This window comes from Nycticebus coucang, chromosome 15 (genome assembly GCF_027406575.1).
Source record: "Nycticebus coucang isolate mNycCou1 chromosome 15, mNycCou1.pri, whole genome shotgun sequence".
NCBI lineage: Eukaryota > Metazoa > Chordata > Mammalia > Primates > Lorisidae > Nycticebus > Nycticebus coucang.
In genome coordinates this window covers 11986999-12001180 of record NC_069794.1, presented here as the reverse complement: position 1 = coordinate 12001180, position 14182 = coordinate 11986999, and the positions used below count along the sequence as shown (strand labels likewise).

General features: G+C 41.8%; 1 protein-coding gene across 3 annotated transcripts in view; it reads left to right on the top strand.

Annotated features, from left to right (window-relative positions):
* PCCA (propionyl-CoA carboxylase subunit alpha) overlaps positions 1-14182 on the top strand; it is a 396610-nt gene that overhangs the window by 198362 nt on the left and 184066 nt on the right. The gene's annotated exons all lie outside the window — the stretch shown is intronic.

Sequence of the window (14182 nt, the reverse complement as noted above, 5' to 3'; positions counted from 1 at the left end):
TCTGACACATGGTAGGTGATTAGTAAATGTTTGTTGAATGTATGAGTAATTTCCTATCCCTGATTTCAAGGAGTTTTTAGTGTACCTAGTATGAGAAAAACATGAACAGAGAAGTATCATATAACTTTGTAGTTGCCGTAACAGTAGGGTGAAAAAATACAGTGGGAGTTTAAGGAGGTGGGTAGTGAATCTTTCTTTTCTCATTTCTCCCTTTTGGTCCTTTGAAAGGAGTGTGAATACTGATTCAGGACTCATAGGTGACTTTTAAGAGTACCTCACTTTGTGCTGCCTTCAAATGACCTGCAGAGTGACAGCAGTTTTAAAAAGACTTATCCTGTAGGTGAAATAAAGGGGATGGGACACTCGGGCATCTTTGGGGTGTGACTTGCTGTGGTCTTATGGGGAAATAATCCGGCATTAGATGTTAAAAATAAAAGTATATACTTTTGGACTCAGCTGTTCATTTTTTGGGAATCTTTTCTATAGAGTTACAGACTGAATTGTGAGATGATGTTCACCAGGACGTTTGCAACATCATTGTTTGCAGCAGCCAAAATGCTGGCCAACCAGTGTCCACTAAATAGATGAATGATTGAGTAAATTACAGTGCATTTTTAGTATAAAACACTATGCAGCTGTGATGTGATAGTGTGTGCATATATGTATTGTTAAAGTAGAAAGCAATTTGCAGAATAATCTGTAAATCACCTTTCCATCCTGAAATATTTTTAATTATGTTTGGATGAGCACATAGAAATGTGTGAGTGTATACACATCAATTTTTTTTTTTTCGTCTCAAAGGCTTATCAAATAGAGGTTTTTATTGATACATTCGTATATATATATATTTTTGCAGTTTTTGGCTGGGGCTGGGTTTAAACCCACCACCTCTGGTATACAGGGACGACGCCCTACTCCCTTCAGCCACAGGCTCCGCCCTCCCCTATACTTTTTATTTTCAAACCTAGAGAGAAGGTGAATGAACAGTATAATGCACACCTGTGTTCTTTTCACCCAGATTAATTAATGACTTAACTTTTCAACATTTGCTTTGTTTCCCCATTTCTCCCTTTCTCTCCCTTTTCCTCCTCCTCTCTCGTATCCTCCTCCTATTCTCTCCTTTCTGAGGTTTTATTTTTTTGTCCATTTGAAGCAGAGTTGCAAACAACATGACATATCACTCGTAAATACTTCACCATGCATCTTAAGCAGAAGGTCATGTTCCCATTAAACCACAATGTCATTATCACACCGAAGAAAATTAATAGCAATCTGATGTTATTATCCATATTCAGGTCTCCTAGTTATCCTTCCAGGTGTCTTTTAGGTTTTTTTTTTTTTTTTAACCTCTTCCATGGTCTAAAGTTTATACGTTTGGTTCTGTCTCTTTATTATCTAGCCCTCTTTTATATTTCCTTTCATTGATTTTTAGAAGAGTCTGGGTAGTTGCTATGTAGAATGTGCCACATTCTAGATTGCAGGCATCAGGTTGGTCTAGTTGAAGGCACCCGGGAAGTGACTTGTGGTTGGAAAGCAGTATTCTTTGTTGGTTTTGAGTATAGTGCAGTTATTGAAATTAGAAGATTTCAGCATGTGACAGTGAGACTAGATTATTGAAGATAGATCCCGGCTCTGCGCCCATAGCACAGTGGTTGTGGTGCCAGCCACCTATACTGAGGGTGGCAGGTTTGAACCCAGCCCAGGCCAGCTAAACAACTGCAACAACAACAATAAAAAACTAGCTGGGCATTGTGGCCTGTGTCTGTCATCCTAGCTACTTGGGAAGTGAGGCAAGAGAATTGCATAAGCCCAGGAGTTTGAGGTTGCTGTGAGCTGTGACGCCACAGCACTCTACCAAGAGTGACATAGTGAGACTCTGTTTCAAAAAAAAAAAAAAAAATGAAGAAGAAGATGATGAGATCCAAAACATTGAGAGCTGAGGATGTTGCCTGGGCCATCCTTCCAGGGGACAACATGAGTTAGGATTGGAAGAAAGAGACTGCGGGTCGGGTAGCAATTCTTCAGTGAATACGGGCTTGTGACACGGATGTGAATTAATGACAGTGAGCCTCAAGGTGATGCAAGTTTCTCCAAGGATTAAAAGAGGTGATGTTGTGGAAGTGGCACTGGATTGCAGGGAAGTATTTGAGGGCTGCTGGAGAAGTCTTGGGGGCCTTGAGGCCCTTGAGGCTTTTAGGTGAGGTGAGGAGGTGGATGGATGATACCCAACACACTGAAACCTGACTAATCATGGAGCAGCACCTCAGAAGATGGTGTAGAATGGCTTGGAAAAGTGGGAGGAGTAATTCTGGGAAGTGGGCGTAGCTGAGGGTTCAGGTTAAGGGTGACCAGAGAAGCCCCTTCTTCTTGGCATGTATACTGAGTTCCTGACATATCCTGTGGAAAGTGGCTTCAAAGGCATTCTGAGAGGGCTTCCTCCATCCACTTCATCTAAATAGGAAGAAATGATTATCACAAATGGAAAATTTTTTTTCTCTTCTTTCTCACTTTCTCAACTATTCTGAGACGAACTGTGTAGCACTCCCTGCCCTCTCCAACCCAGAGTACCCAGTTCACTGCAGATAACCACAAGGTGTCCTACAGCTGAGGTCAGTTCACTTCTATGTATCTACGTAGAGTTAGACCCACAGATTGAGGCTCAGTCCCTTAAGAGTGCCGCCACTTTAGGTGCCAGTCAAAAGTCCAGGCTGCCCCTCCACTTCTGACTCGCTGGCTGTGCAATGGGGATTCCCACGTCCCCTTCCTCAGGCTTGACAATGTGTGATAATGGCTCACAGAACTCAGGGTAACACTTTGCTTTCTATTACTGGTTTAAAGGTTCCAGCTTACTTATAGCCACATGGAAGAGATACACAGGGCAAGGTGTCAGGGAGGGGTACAGAGCTCCCCACACCCAGACCCTCTCCAGGTATGCCACCCTCCCAAACATCTCTCTGAACCCTGTGGTGTAGGGCTTTTATGGAGGCCTCATTAGGCAGGCATGACCGATTCTAGCATGGACCATTGTGATTAAATCTTCCTCAGCCTCTCTTATCCTAGAGGTGGGGGTGAGGCTAAAGTTCAAACCCTCTAATCTCCGGTTGGTTCCTCTGGCAATTAGCTCCCATCCTCATTAGCATAACCTCAGGTTTGTCTCAAGGGAGCTTATTGTGATGAACAAAAGACTCACTCCTCGCAAGGAAATTTCAAGGGTTTTAGGAGCTCGATTCCAGGAACTAGGACAAAGACCAAATATATATTTCTTTTTTTTTTAATTTTGAGACAGAATCTATGTTGCCCTCAGTAGAGTGCTGTGGTGTCACAGCTCACAGCAACCTCAAACTCTTGGGCTTAAGCAGTTCTCTTGCCTGAGCCTCCCAAGTAGCGCTGGGCCACAATGCCGGCTGGTTTTTTGTTGTAGTTGTTATTCTTGTTTTTAGCAGGCCTGGGCCAGGTTTGACCCGCCAGCCTGGTGTATGTGGCTGGTGCCCTAACCAATGAACCATATATTTCTTATGCCACAATATCATGGTGTTCTTGCTGCTTAAAACCCTTTAATATCTTCCCATTGCCTTTGTTTGATTTTTGCAGTTTTTGGCTGGGGCTGGGTTTGAACCCACCACCTCCGGCATATGGGGCCAGTGCCCTACTCCTTTGAGCCACTGGTGCTGCCCTACCCATTGCCTTTTTATGGCCTGCGGAGCCCAGAATAGCCTCTCTGGACTCATGTATACTCCTTCCTTTCCTGCCCTCTTTTTTCCTACTTCACTGCTGTTTTCATTTCTGGAACGGCACCATCATCTACCCATCTACTTCATGAGTGATCCACAGTCTGTGTCATGGTGAAGGTGATGGGGGCAGGGAACAAGGTAAATGGGGGCGAACAGGAACAGGTAAGACTTCTTTGATAGGGCCAGGTGCTGTGGCTCACACCTATAATCCCAGTTCTCTGGGAGGCCGGGTGGATTACCTGAGCTCATAGGTTCCCTGAGACCAGCCTTAGCAAGAGCAAGACCCCCATCTCTAAAAAAAAAATAGCTGGGCATTGTGGTGGGCACCTGTAGTCCCTTATGTGTGAGGCTAAGGCAAGAGAATCGCTTAAGCCCCAGATTTGGAGGTTGCTGTGAGCTATGACACCATGGCACTCTACTGAGGGTGACAAAGTAAGATTCTGTCTCAAAAAAAAAAAGACTTCTTTGATTGTATATTTTTATATGATTCTTTTAGATTCATGTTAATGTTTATAAATAAAATCATTAATGTTGGCGCTCAAAATGATATACACACAGAAACAAATGGACAGGACTGTTGCGTAGTCTAGATGAATAATCATGCTGAAGGAAAGAGGAAAAAATAAAACTCAGGTAATGTTTAATAGTATTTTTACTGTGTACCCTCAGGTCCAAGACAAAAATATATATAAACAAAAATTAAACTCTAGTTAGTAGGTTTGTTTTTCATAGTTCATGGGTTAGCAGTTCTCAAGCCAGTTTATGTATATTTTGGTATCGAGGAAATAAATACATATATTTTGAATATTAATGACCAAATTTCTCATTGTGAAGGCAGTTATAGATATGAGAATGGACCAGGGAAGATTTAATCTTGTGGTGCTGGATTGAGATCAGAGGCATTAGTGTGACCTCATGAATTTTAACTTTGACTGGTAGGTACATAAGTACATGTTCGCGTCTGTGCATGGCGCCCATGATCTGTGGCTAAGAGTTTCTCAACTTTGGCCCTGTTGACATTTTGGAACTCCCTTTGTTGTTGGGAGTGCTGCGCTGTGCAGTGTAGAATGTTTATTGCCAGCCTTGTTCTCCAACCACTAAATGACAGTCCTGTCTCCTCACTGTGATGACCAAGCATCTCCAGGCTTTGACATACAGCCCTAAGGGGACAGATCCCCATTGAGGGAGATTGTTGCTCTGCTGAGTTCATACTAGCATTGACGCCCATAGTTTGAGCACACCAAGCACCCAGATGTTGTTTTCTAAATACAACATTGTCGTGTAAATGAACTAAGGCTCTGTGATAAAATAGTTCATTTTAGGAAGAGCCCAAGATGAACCCTAAACACAAGATGTTTAAGTAAGCAAATGCTAAAAAATGATGATTTGTTAAAAAGACACAGCCAGCTTGAAGGGATTCTCACTGTCCAAATTTGGGAAACCATCAGCAAGAAAATAAATCATACTAGTAAGGAGTATAATCTATGGAATGTCATAAGAGTTCATGAGCTAATGGGGACATAAACACACTGGTCAGATAAATGGGAGGGAAGGCACAGCTCTTCCTTACAGTAGGGTTTTTTACTAATAAATATAGAAAATCACCATTCCTTACAGTAGATTTTTAACTAATAAATTTAGAAAAGCACCATTTGGTAAACACCATGTTGTTCAGGTAAGAATCACCATTGGTACAAAAATTAGTGGATGAAAATATGTGAAACAGACATTGGTGTAGTTTCCTAATATATCCACACAAGCTATTTACTGATTATAATGGGAAAACAGGTGCTGTCACAAAAGAGAAATTGGGCAATTTACTGAGGTGATCAAAATTAACCTCACCCACTGCTAAGGGGACAAATCAGCACCAGGTCCCTCTTGATAGACTGTTGTGAGAAGAACACAACATCAATTCAGATAGTCTTGCCAAAAAATGCACAACCTGAATATAATCATGAGGGAACAGACAAACCGAATTAAAAGACAGTCTACAAAATAAATGGCCCTACTCTTCAAATGTGTCAAGGTCAAGAAATACAAAGAAAAGTTGAGCAACTTCTCTAGATCAAAGGAAGCTAAAGACACATGACAACTAAATGCAATGTGTGATCCTGGGTTAGATCCTGGACCAGAAAAACATGTTTTTCTTTTGTAGTAAAGGTCATAAGTGGGACAGTCAGTAAAACTTGAATAACGTCTGTAGATTAGATAATGATAATGTTATCAGCGTTGTACTTTTCTGATTTGGGTTCTTGTACTGTGATTACATAAGTAATTTACCTTGTTTCTAGGAAATATACACTGAAGTATTTACAGGTAAAATGGGATCTTGTCTGCAACCTACACTCAAATGTTTAAGAAAGAAAATTATGTATATGTATGGATACATAGAAAATTAGCAGATAAATGTAGTAAGATGTTATCATTAGGAGAAGGTGGATAAAAAATATACTGTAACTCTCTGTACTATTTAAAATTTTTTTTTGATAGTATTCCAAAATAAATTTTAAAAATAGGGAAGAGGAAACCCTCTCCACCTCCACTAACATTTGAGGAATAAAAAACAGAGCAGCACTTGAGATTTTTCCTTAAATATTATTCATCTGGCTAATTCTGAAGGTAGACAGGTTAAAAACTTGCTTTAGAAAGAGCAGGAAAGGAATGACAAGTTAATGTCTTGTATGGTGAAAGCTTAATTGTTCAAATGTAAATATTTTTGTCCTGAACTGATTGTGAGCTTTTGTTAGGTAGAGAAACTTTAGAGCAAAAATGTAATTTGGATAAAGTTAATTTCTAAGTCCTCATGAAATAAGCAGTGCTTCTTGTCCTCCGTTTGATCCTGGCAACATGTGTCCCTAATGTCTGGGCAGTGTTTTGGAAGCAGCAGGTAGTCAGGAGAAAGCTGCTCATAGCGGCCTCTGTGCTGTGGCTTGGTCGTGATTTCCCATACAGATGGGACCTGGTGAACTTAGGCAGAGGTCATCCTCAATTCCCAATCTAAAGCTCCCAGTCATAATTTTTATGAGTATGTGATTAATAGTATCCTTGAAGTTATAAACTAACTTTGAAAGAATACCTCTACTGTCCACTTACTCTTTAAATAAGGATCTGTTCAAATAGCATTGTCCTTCCTGGCATGTGGGAAGAAAGAAACTAAATACAAAATGGTACCTTTCCAATATGTATAATACTTTTTAATAGTTCAATGATTTTTCCCATCTATCTGACCTTTGGCGTTTTCAGGTATAAAATCATTTTCTGATTATTCCAGTTAGGCTTTAGAATTAATGTACAGTGGGTTTGGGAGCAGTCCGTTGAGGCACCTGGTATTAGAGGTCTGTCTTGAGCTATTATTTCACTATGTGGTCCTTAGGAAAGAAACATAGATAATGATTTGATTTTGCATAGTAATATATAATATTCTATTCAGAGGACTTTAAAAAGAAAACGTTTTTGTGTTTTAATTTTATTTTTGAAACATGTAGTGAGACAAAACTCTATTTTCATACTCTACTTACTTCCAGTAGAAAAACTTTTAAAGACTATGCTTTATTTCTGAGCTTGACTGGCTCTGTTCTTTGATAACTAAAATGTAAATTAATATTTGCTTATCGTTTCTTTAAGTTACATTTTTAAAAATCATTACCACTTTTTCAAGTTATCTGGTTAAAGCATGCATTTTAATTTTTTGGATGTCATCAGTCATGAATTGATCACTGAGCATCCACAAATAGTCTTATTTTTGTCCAGATTATCATTAACTGTTTCCAAAAGCTATGTTATGTTAATATGTTACACAGAGTCTCATTCCGGCTGTTTTGACATTGGCCACACACAGAGCTAGAAAACGTATACCAGCGCTAGGCTGTGACAAGAAAGCCCGTAACGTTAAATGTGAAATATTAAGGATGTAAGTGAACAGTTTTGTTTTATTTAAGTGGAGGAAGGAAGAGACTACCTTGCTACCTTACCTGCTATTTGCAAAAAAGCTTGTAAATTGAAATTCTGAATTATTAATTTGTACATAATGGCAACTTTTGGGGGGAAATTACAGCTGCACCTTTGTCGTCTAACTGGCATCCTTTCCATGCCTTCCCTTAGGATCTTATTTTTTATTTTTCCCCACATTACAGTTATTATAGTGTGTGAATAAATCACATATTGCTGATTTAGTTTGCATTTCCTTACTCTCGCACTGTTCTGCATTCCTTTGCGTGGATGTCTACCCCCCTAGCTAGAGACTGTCTGGATTCTGATGTATACCTGGTAATCTGCCTGCTCTTCTGTGCTGTAGCCATTCAGACATCATCTCACAGGCATCTTAAGTTAACTGTCACGAATCAGGTGTTTTCCTCCCAACCCATTTCTTCTCTGCACATGGCACCTTCTCTTACGTTGCACAGCCAGAAATTTGGGTGCTGTGCTCATCTCCTCATCTTTGGCATCAGCCTCTATCTGCCTCCTGCATATCTCCCAAGTCCAGCTCCTTTTCCAGCTGCATTGTCAGTCCCCTGGCTGTGGACCTGTGCCTTGCTGATTCCTAGCATGTCTTTGCCAATGTCAGCTAGTGAATCCCCCCATCTTGGGGGGATCTCTCCCTAATCCCTTTTCTGTGTATTGCCTGAGTGATTCCTGGATTGTGTAGTTCTAGTCATGTCTGCCCTGCTTCAGCCATTCTGGTTGCTCTCCAGGGATAGTAAAACCTTTGTGTGGCCTGTCAGACCCTGAGTACACTGCTGGCCTTTCTGCTGCATCTAGCATCCCCCTCTTGTATTCCCACTTTCAGGCCATGGTGTCCTTTCAGTCCTGTCTACAGAAGTACCCGTGGTGACCACATGCTTTTTACAATAGTAAACATTCATAAGTACTTTAGGTTCCTCCCCAGTATTGCCCAAATCTCAACTACTCATCTTTGGGTCCTTTTGCATTTTGCTCTGTTTTCTTTCCCAGCCAGGAAGATCTGTGTAAGTCATAACTGCTTTCCTCCTCTGAAACACGCAACTCCCAGCTGTAGTTTCCTATGCATGTGCACCTCTCTGGAACACGCAGCTCCCAGCTGTGGTTCCCTATGCACGTGCACCTCTCTGGAACACGCAGCTCCCAGCTGTGGTTCCCTATGCACGTGCACCTCTCTGGAACACGCAGCTCCCAGCTGTAGTTTCCTATGCACGTGCACCTCTCTGGAACACGCAGCTCCCAGCTGTGGTTCCCTATGCACGTGCACCTCTCTGGAACACGCAGCTCCCAGCTGTGGTTCCCTATGCACGTACATCTGTCTGAAACACGCAGCTCCCAGCTGTGGTTCCCTATGCACGTGCACCTCTCTGAAACACGCAGCTCCCAGCTGTGGTTCCCTATGCACGTGCATCTGTCTGAAACACGCAGCTCCCAGCTGTGGTTCCCTATGCACGTGCACCTCTCTGGAACACGCAGCTCCCAGCTGTGGTTCCCTATGCACGTGCACCTCTCTGGAACACGCAGCTCCCAGCTGTGGTTCCCTATGCACGTGCACCTCTCTGAAACACGCAGCTCCCAGCTGTGGTTCCCTATGCACGTGCACCTCTCTGGAACACGCAGCTCCCAGCTGTGGTTCCCTATGCACGTGCATCTGTCTGAAACACGCAGCTCCCAGCTGTGGTTCCCTATGCACGTGCACCTGTCTGAAACACGCAGCTCCCAGCTGTGGTTCCCTATGCACGTGCACCTGTCTGAAACACGCAGCTCCCAGCTGTGGTTCCCTATGCACGTGCACCTGTCTGAAACACGCAGCTCCCAGCTGTGGTTCCCTATGCACGTGCACCTCTCTGAAACACGCAGCTCCCAGCTGTGGTTCCCTATGCACGTGCACCTGTCTGAAACACGCAGCTCCCAGCTGTTGTTCCCTATGCACGTGCACCTCTCTGGAACACGCAGCTCCCAGCTGTGGTTCCCTATGCACGTGCACCTCTCTGGAACACGCAGCTCCCAGCTGTGGTTCCCTATGCACGTGCACCTCTCTGAAACACGCAGCTCCCAGCTGTGGTTCCCTATGCACGTGCACCTCTCTGGAACACGCAGCTCCCAGCTGTGGTTCCCTATGCACGTGCACCTCTCTGGAACACGCAGCTCCCAGCTGTGGTTCCCTATGCATGTGCACCTCTCTGGTAAATGACGTCCCTTTTCTTCTCCAAAGATGCTTTAGTTCTGCCTGTTTGTGAAACATAGGGTCAAGGGTTTAATTTCCTGTTCATAGCCTGACCTCTCAAGGAGCCTTGAAAACTTTTGCCTGCCTTCTTCATCTTCCTAGTATATTGCCTTCAATTCTTCATTTTTTCTGTCCAAATTACACCTATAAAATGGGTAAATGCCACATCCTCCCCCACCCATGATTCCTCAGGTATATAGGTGTCTTCAGAAGTTTCTTACAGCTTCTAGTACTTTTATCATAAAAAATGCTTACTTATAAAAAGCCCTTAGAAACATTAGCTATTAGATATGGGCTAAGTCTTGACCCACAGAACAAGCTGGAGATGGTTGTGCATTTCTAGTGGGCGTGTGCTGTAAAAGGGTGTGTGTGTGTGTGTGTAAAGTAGTCTATATGATATTTATGTAATCTAATGGTCTGTTAATGATTTAATGATGCATATGATCACTTCTTCCCTGAAATATTTGTGTAGCTAAAGGAATATCATTAATACTTGAATTTGGAAGTTTCTCTAAATGTTCTGGGGTAATTTGAATAGATTGAGAATTGGCTATTATAAAATGTAGATATAGAGTATCCTCTGAGTCAGGAACAGAGATACTAGGATTACAGGCCTAAGCGCCTGGCCCAATTTTCTTATTCGTATGGTCCCTTTGTTCTTTCTTATTCTGTAACTGGCTACTCAGAGTCTCTCACAAGCAGGCACCATAGTGTGTGCTTTCGTTACCTTCCCATGATTTCTTTTCTTTTTTTTTTTTTTTGTAGAAACAGAGTCTCACTTTATGGCCCTCGGTAGAGTGCCGTGGCCTACACACAGCTCACAGCAACCTCCAACTCCTGGGCTTAAGCGATTCTCTTGCCTCAGCCTCCCGAGTAGCTGGGACTACAGGCGCCCGCCACAACGCCCGGCTATTTTTTGGTTGCAGTTTGGCCGGGGCCGGGTTTGAACCCGCCACCCTCGGTATATGGGGCCGGCGCCTTACCGACTGAGCCACAGGCGCCGCCCCCTTCCCATGATTTCTAACTGCTGTCTGATTAGTAGGTGTAGAAGAGGTGTCGATACAGACAGATTGGCTTTCTCAGCCTAAAGGGTTGGATGGTAAATGTTTTAGACTTTGCAGCCCATACGGTTTCTGTCACAACTGCTGTCTCTACTTTTGTAGTACAAAAATAGCTGTATATAAAGAACACGCCTGGCTGTGTTCTAATGAAACTTTATGTACAAAATAGGTGGTAGTTCAGATTTGGCTTACTGGCCATATTTTACCCATCCCTGCCTTTTAAGAGAGTTACAACTTCTAAATAGAAATAGGTATAAACCTTGATTTGAGAAGTTCCACTCTTAATAGAACATGAACCCAGAAATTAGGTAGGTAGGTCAGTGCTAAAGCTTAGGAGGCAGTACAACTTCTTTCTGACGTTTTATTACTTACATTTGTCTTATGCTCGTGTTTATTCGCATGTGAAAGGATAGTAATGTACCATTTGAGTGCTCGGCATTGCAGTAACCATTCTCTCATTCATCTTGCTGGTAGTCACACAAAATAGTTTCTATTATTGATAACAGTTTACAAATAAAGTTTTGAGAGTTTAAATAGTTTACCTAAGGTAAGAAGTAGACCTGGTACTTGAACTTGAGAGTCTGATTCTTTACTTACTTTATAATTATTGTTGTAAAGTGGGGATTCCATGACACTTTAATGGCAAAATCAAAATTAGACTTTATATGTTTGTTATGTAGCATAGTGATACAGATTAGAACCATACCAAAATGGGCTAAAGAAATCGGAAGGAATGAACAAAACTCCTGTTTATTTCATCTTCAGTTCTGTTAGCTGCAGTCACCTACGCTTCTCTTGGAAGCCTGATATAATTCCTGCCTTCTCTGGTTGTTAAATGCTTCCTCACATTTCCTTTTATTCCCATGTAATGTCTTTGTAATCTAGATGACTAAGGTTAATACTCCACTCTTCATAAAGCCTTTCTGTATCATAGAATTCTCCCAGTGCCATTAGTGTATCCCTTCTGTAGTAGTTACCTATTTTGACTTTACAGTTGACCCTTGAACAACACAGATTTAAACTGTACTGGTCCACTTATCTTGGATTTTTTTCAATAAATGGAAAAATTTTTGGAGATTTGTGACAATTTGAAGAAAACTCGCAGATAAACAACATAGCCTAGAAATATCAAAAAAATTAAGAGAAAGATAGGTATGTCACGAACACATAAAATGTGTATAGATACCAGCCTACTGCATCATTTACTACCAGAAATGTACACAAATCTATTATAAAAACTTAATATTTATCAGAACTTAGGCACACGGAGAACATACATGGTGCTATTTGCATGAAGAATGTAAACAAATGTCAAGATGCAGTTTTAAATCATGAGTGGGTAGAATTAACTGTTCATTACCTCCTTTTGCTCTTGTGGTAAGCTCAAGCATTGCAAGGATCTGTTCAAAGCACCGTGTGGTACTGATTATCTCTGTGTGAGCAGTCCATCCTACAGTAAATTGTGTGTCTCAGTAAAAAGTGATCTCTCGGGTGGCGCCTGTGGCTCAAGGAGTAGGGTGCCAGTCCCATATGCCAGAGGTGGTGGGTTCAAACCCAGCCCTCGCCAAAAACCACACACACACACAAAAAAGTGATCTCTCTTGGTTATCGCGTATTTTTCATGTTTATAGTGCAATATCACAGACCTTGGTTAACACCATGTGACTCATATGAAATGCCTAATGATTCTGGAAGTGCTCCCAAAAAGTAGAGAAAAGTTATGACATTGTAAGATAAAGATGAATTGTTTGATAATGTACTGTAGATTGAGGTCTGCAGCTGCACATCATTTCAAGATAAAATGAATCCAGTGTAAGGACCATCATTAACAAAAAGAAAAGGTAATGCATGAAGCAGTAGCTACAGCTAAACCAGAGGCATGAAAACCTCACACATTTTGTGAAATACCTTTTTATCTTGTATTGAAAATGCAGCTTTTATGTGGGTGCAGAATTGACATGAGAAAGGTGTAGCTGTAGACTCTCGTATGATTTGAGCAACAATGAAGTCCTTATATGATAAAGTAAAAGGAAGGTAGAGGATCTAAAGCTGGAGAATGTAATGTCAGCAGAGTATGGAAGAGAACTCTGATAGAGTGAATGTAAAATCTGAGGGGTTACACCATTGCTGTCACAGAAAAACCACAAAAACTGTCGAGCTCAAAACAACAAATTCCTGCTGGAGAAAACTGGTTCCATATGTTGCCCCTGATTTCACAGGATTGACCCCAGAGCCAGTCAAGGAAATCATGAAAGAGATTGTGGATATGGCAAAAAAGGTAGAGGGGAGGGTATAACGGGTTTCAAGATACAGATCTTGGGGAAATTCGAGAGTTACTAGATCTGACTCCAAGGAAAGTACAGAAGATGACTTGATGGAGATGAATGCTTCTGAACTAGTGCTGGATGATGAGGAAAAAGACATAGAAGAAGCAGAATGACGGCAAGACCACCGCCGTGGGCCACACGGGTCGACAGCTCCCTTTGCTCCACCTCCTCGCCAACACTTCGTATCTCTCTCTCAACTTTTTTTGCCTTGTAAACTAGTCTGGGGGAGGATATCTTCATTGTATTTTTTTTTTTTTTTACAATAATGATGTTCAGTATCTTTTCCTGTGCTTACTTGACATTTTGTGAAATGTCTATTTAGATCTTGCACCCATTTTTTTTTTACTTGGTTTATTCATCATCTTATAATTGTGTTGTATATGTTCTTTATATATTCCAGATACAAGCTCCTGGTCTAATACATGTATTGTGAATATTTTCTCTCAATTTATGGCTTCCCAATTCATTTTCTTAACTGTATCTTTTTTTTTTTTTTTTTGTAGAGACAGAGTCTCACTTTATGGCCCTCGGTAGAGTGCTGTGGCATCACACAGCTCACAGCAACCTCCAGCTCCTGGGCTTAAGCGATTCTCTTGCCTCAGCCTCCCGAGTAGCTGGGACTACAGGCGCCCGCCACAGCACCCGGCTATTTTTTTGTTGCAGTTTGGCCGGGGCTGGGTTTGAACCCGCCACCCTCGGCATATGGGGCCTGCGCCCTACTCACTGAGCCACAGGTGCCGCCTTAACTGTATCTTTTGAAGACCAGGCTTTAAATGTTGATATTTTTATGGTGAATGTTTGTGTATGATCTGAGAATCTATTTCCTACCTCAGAATAACAGTTTCCACCTCCCTCTGTTTTCTTCTGAAAGTGTTA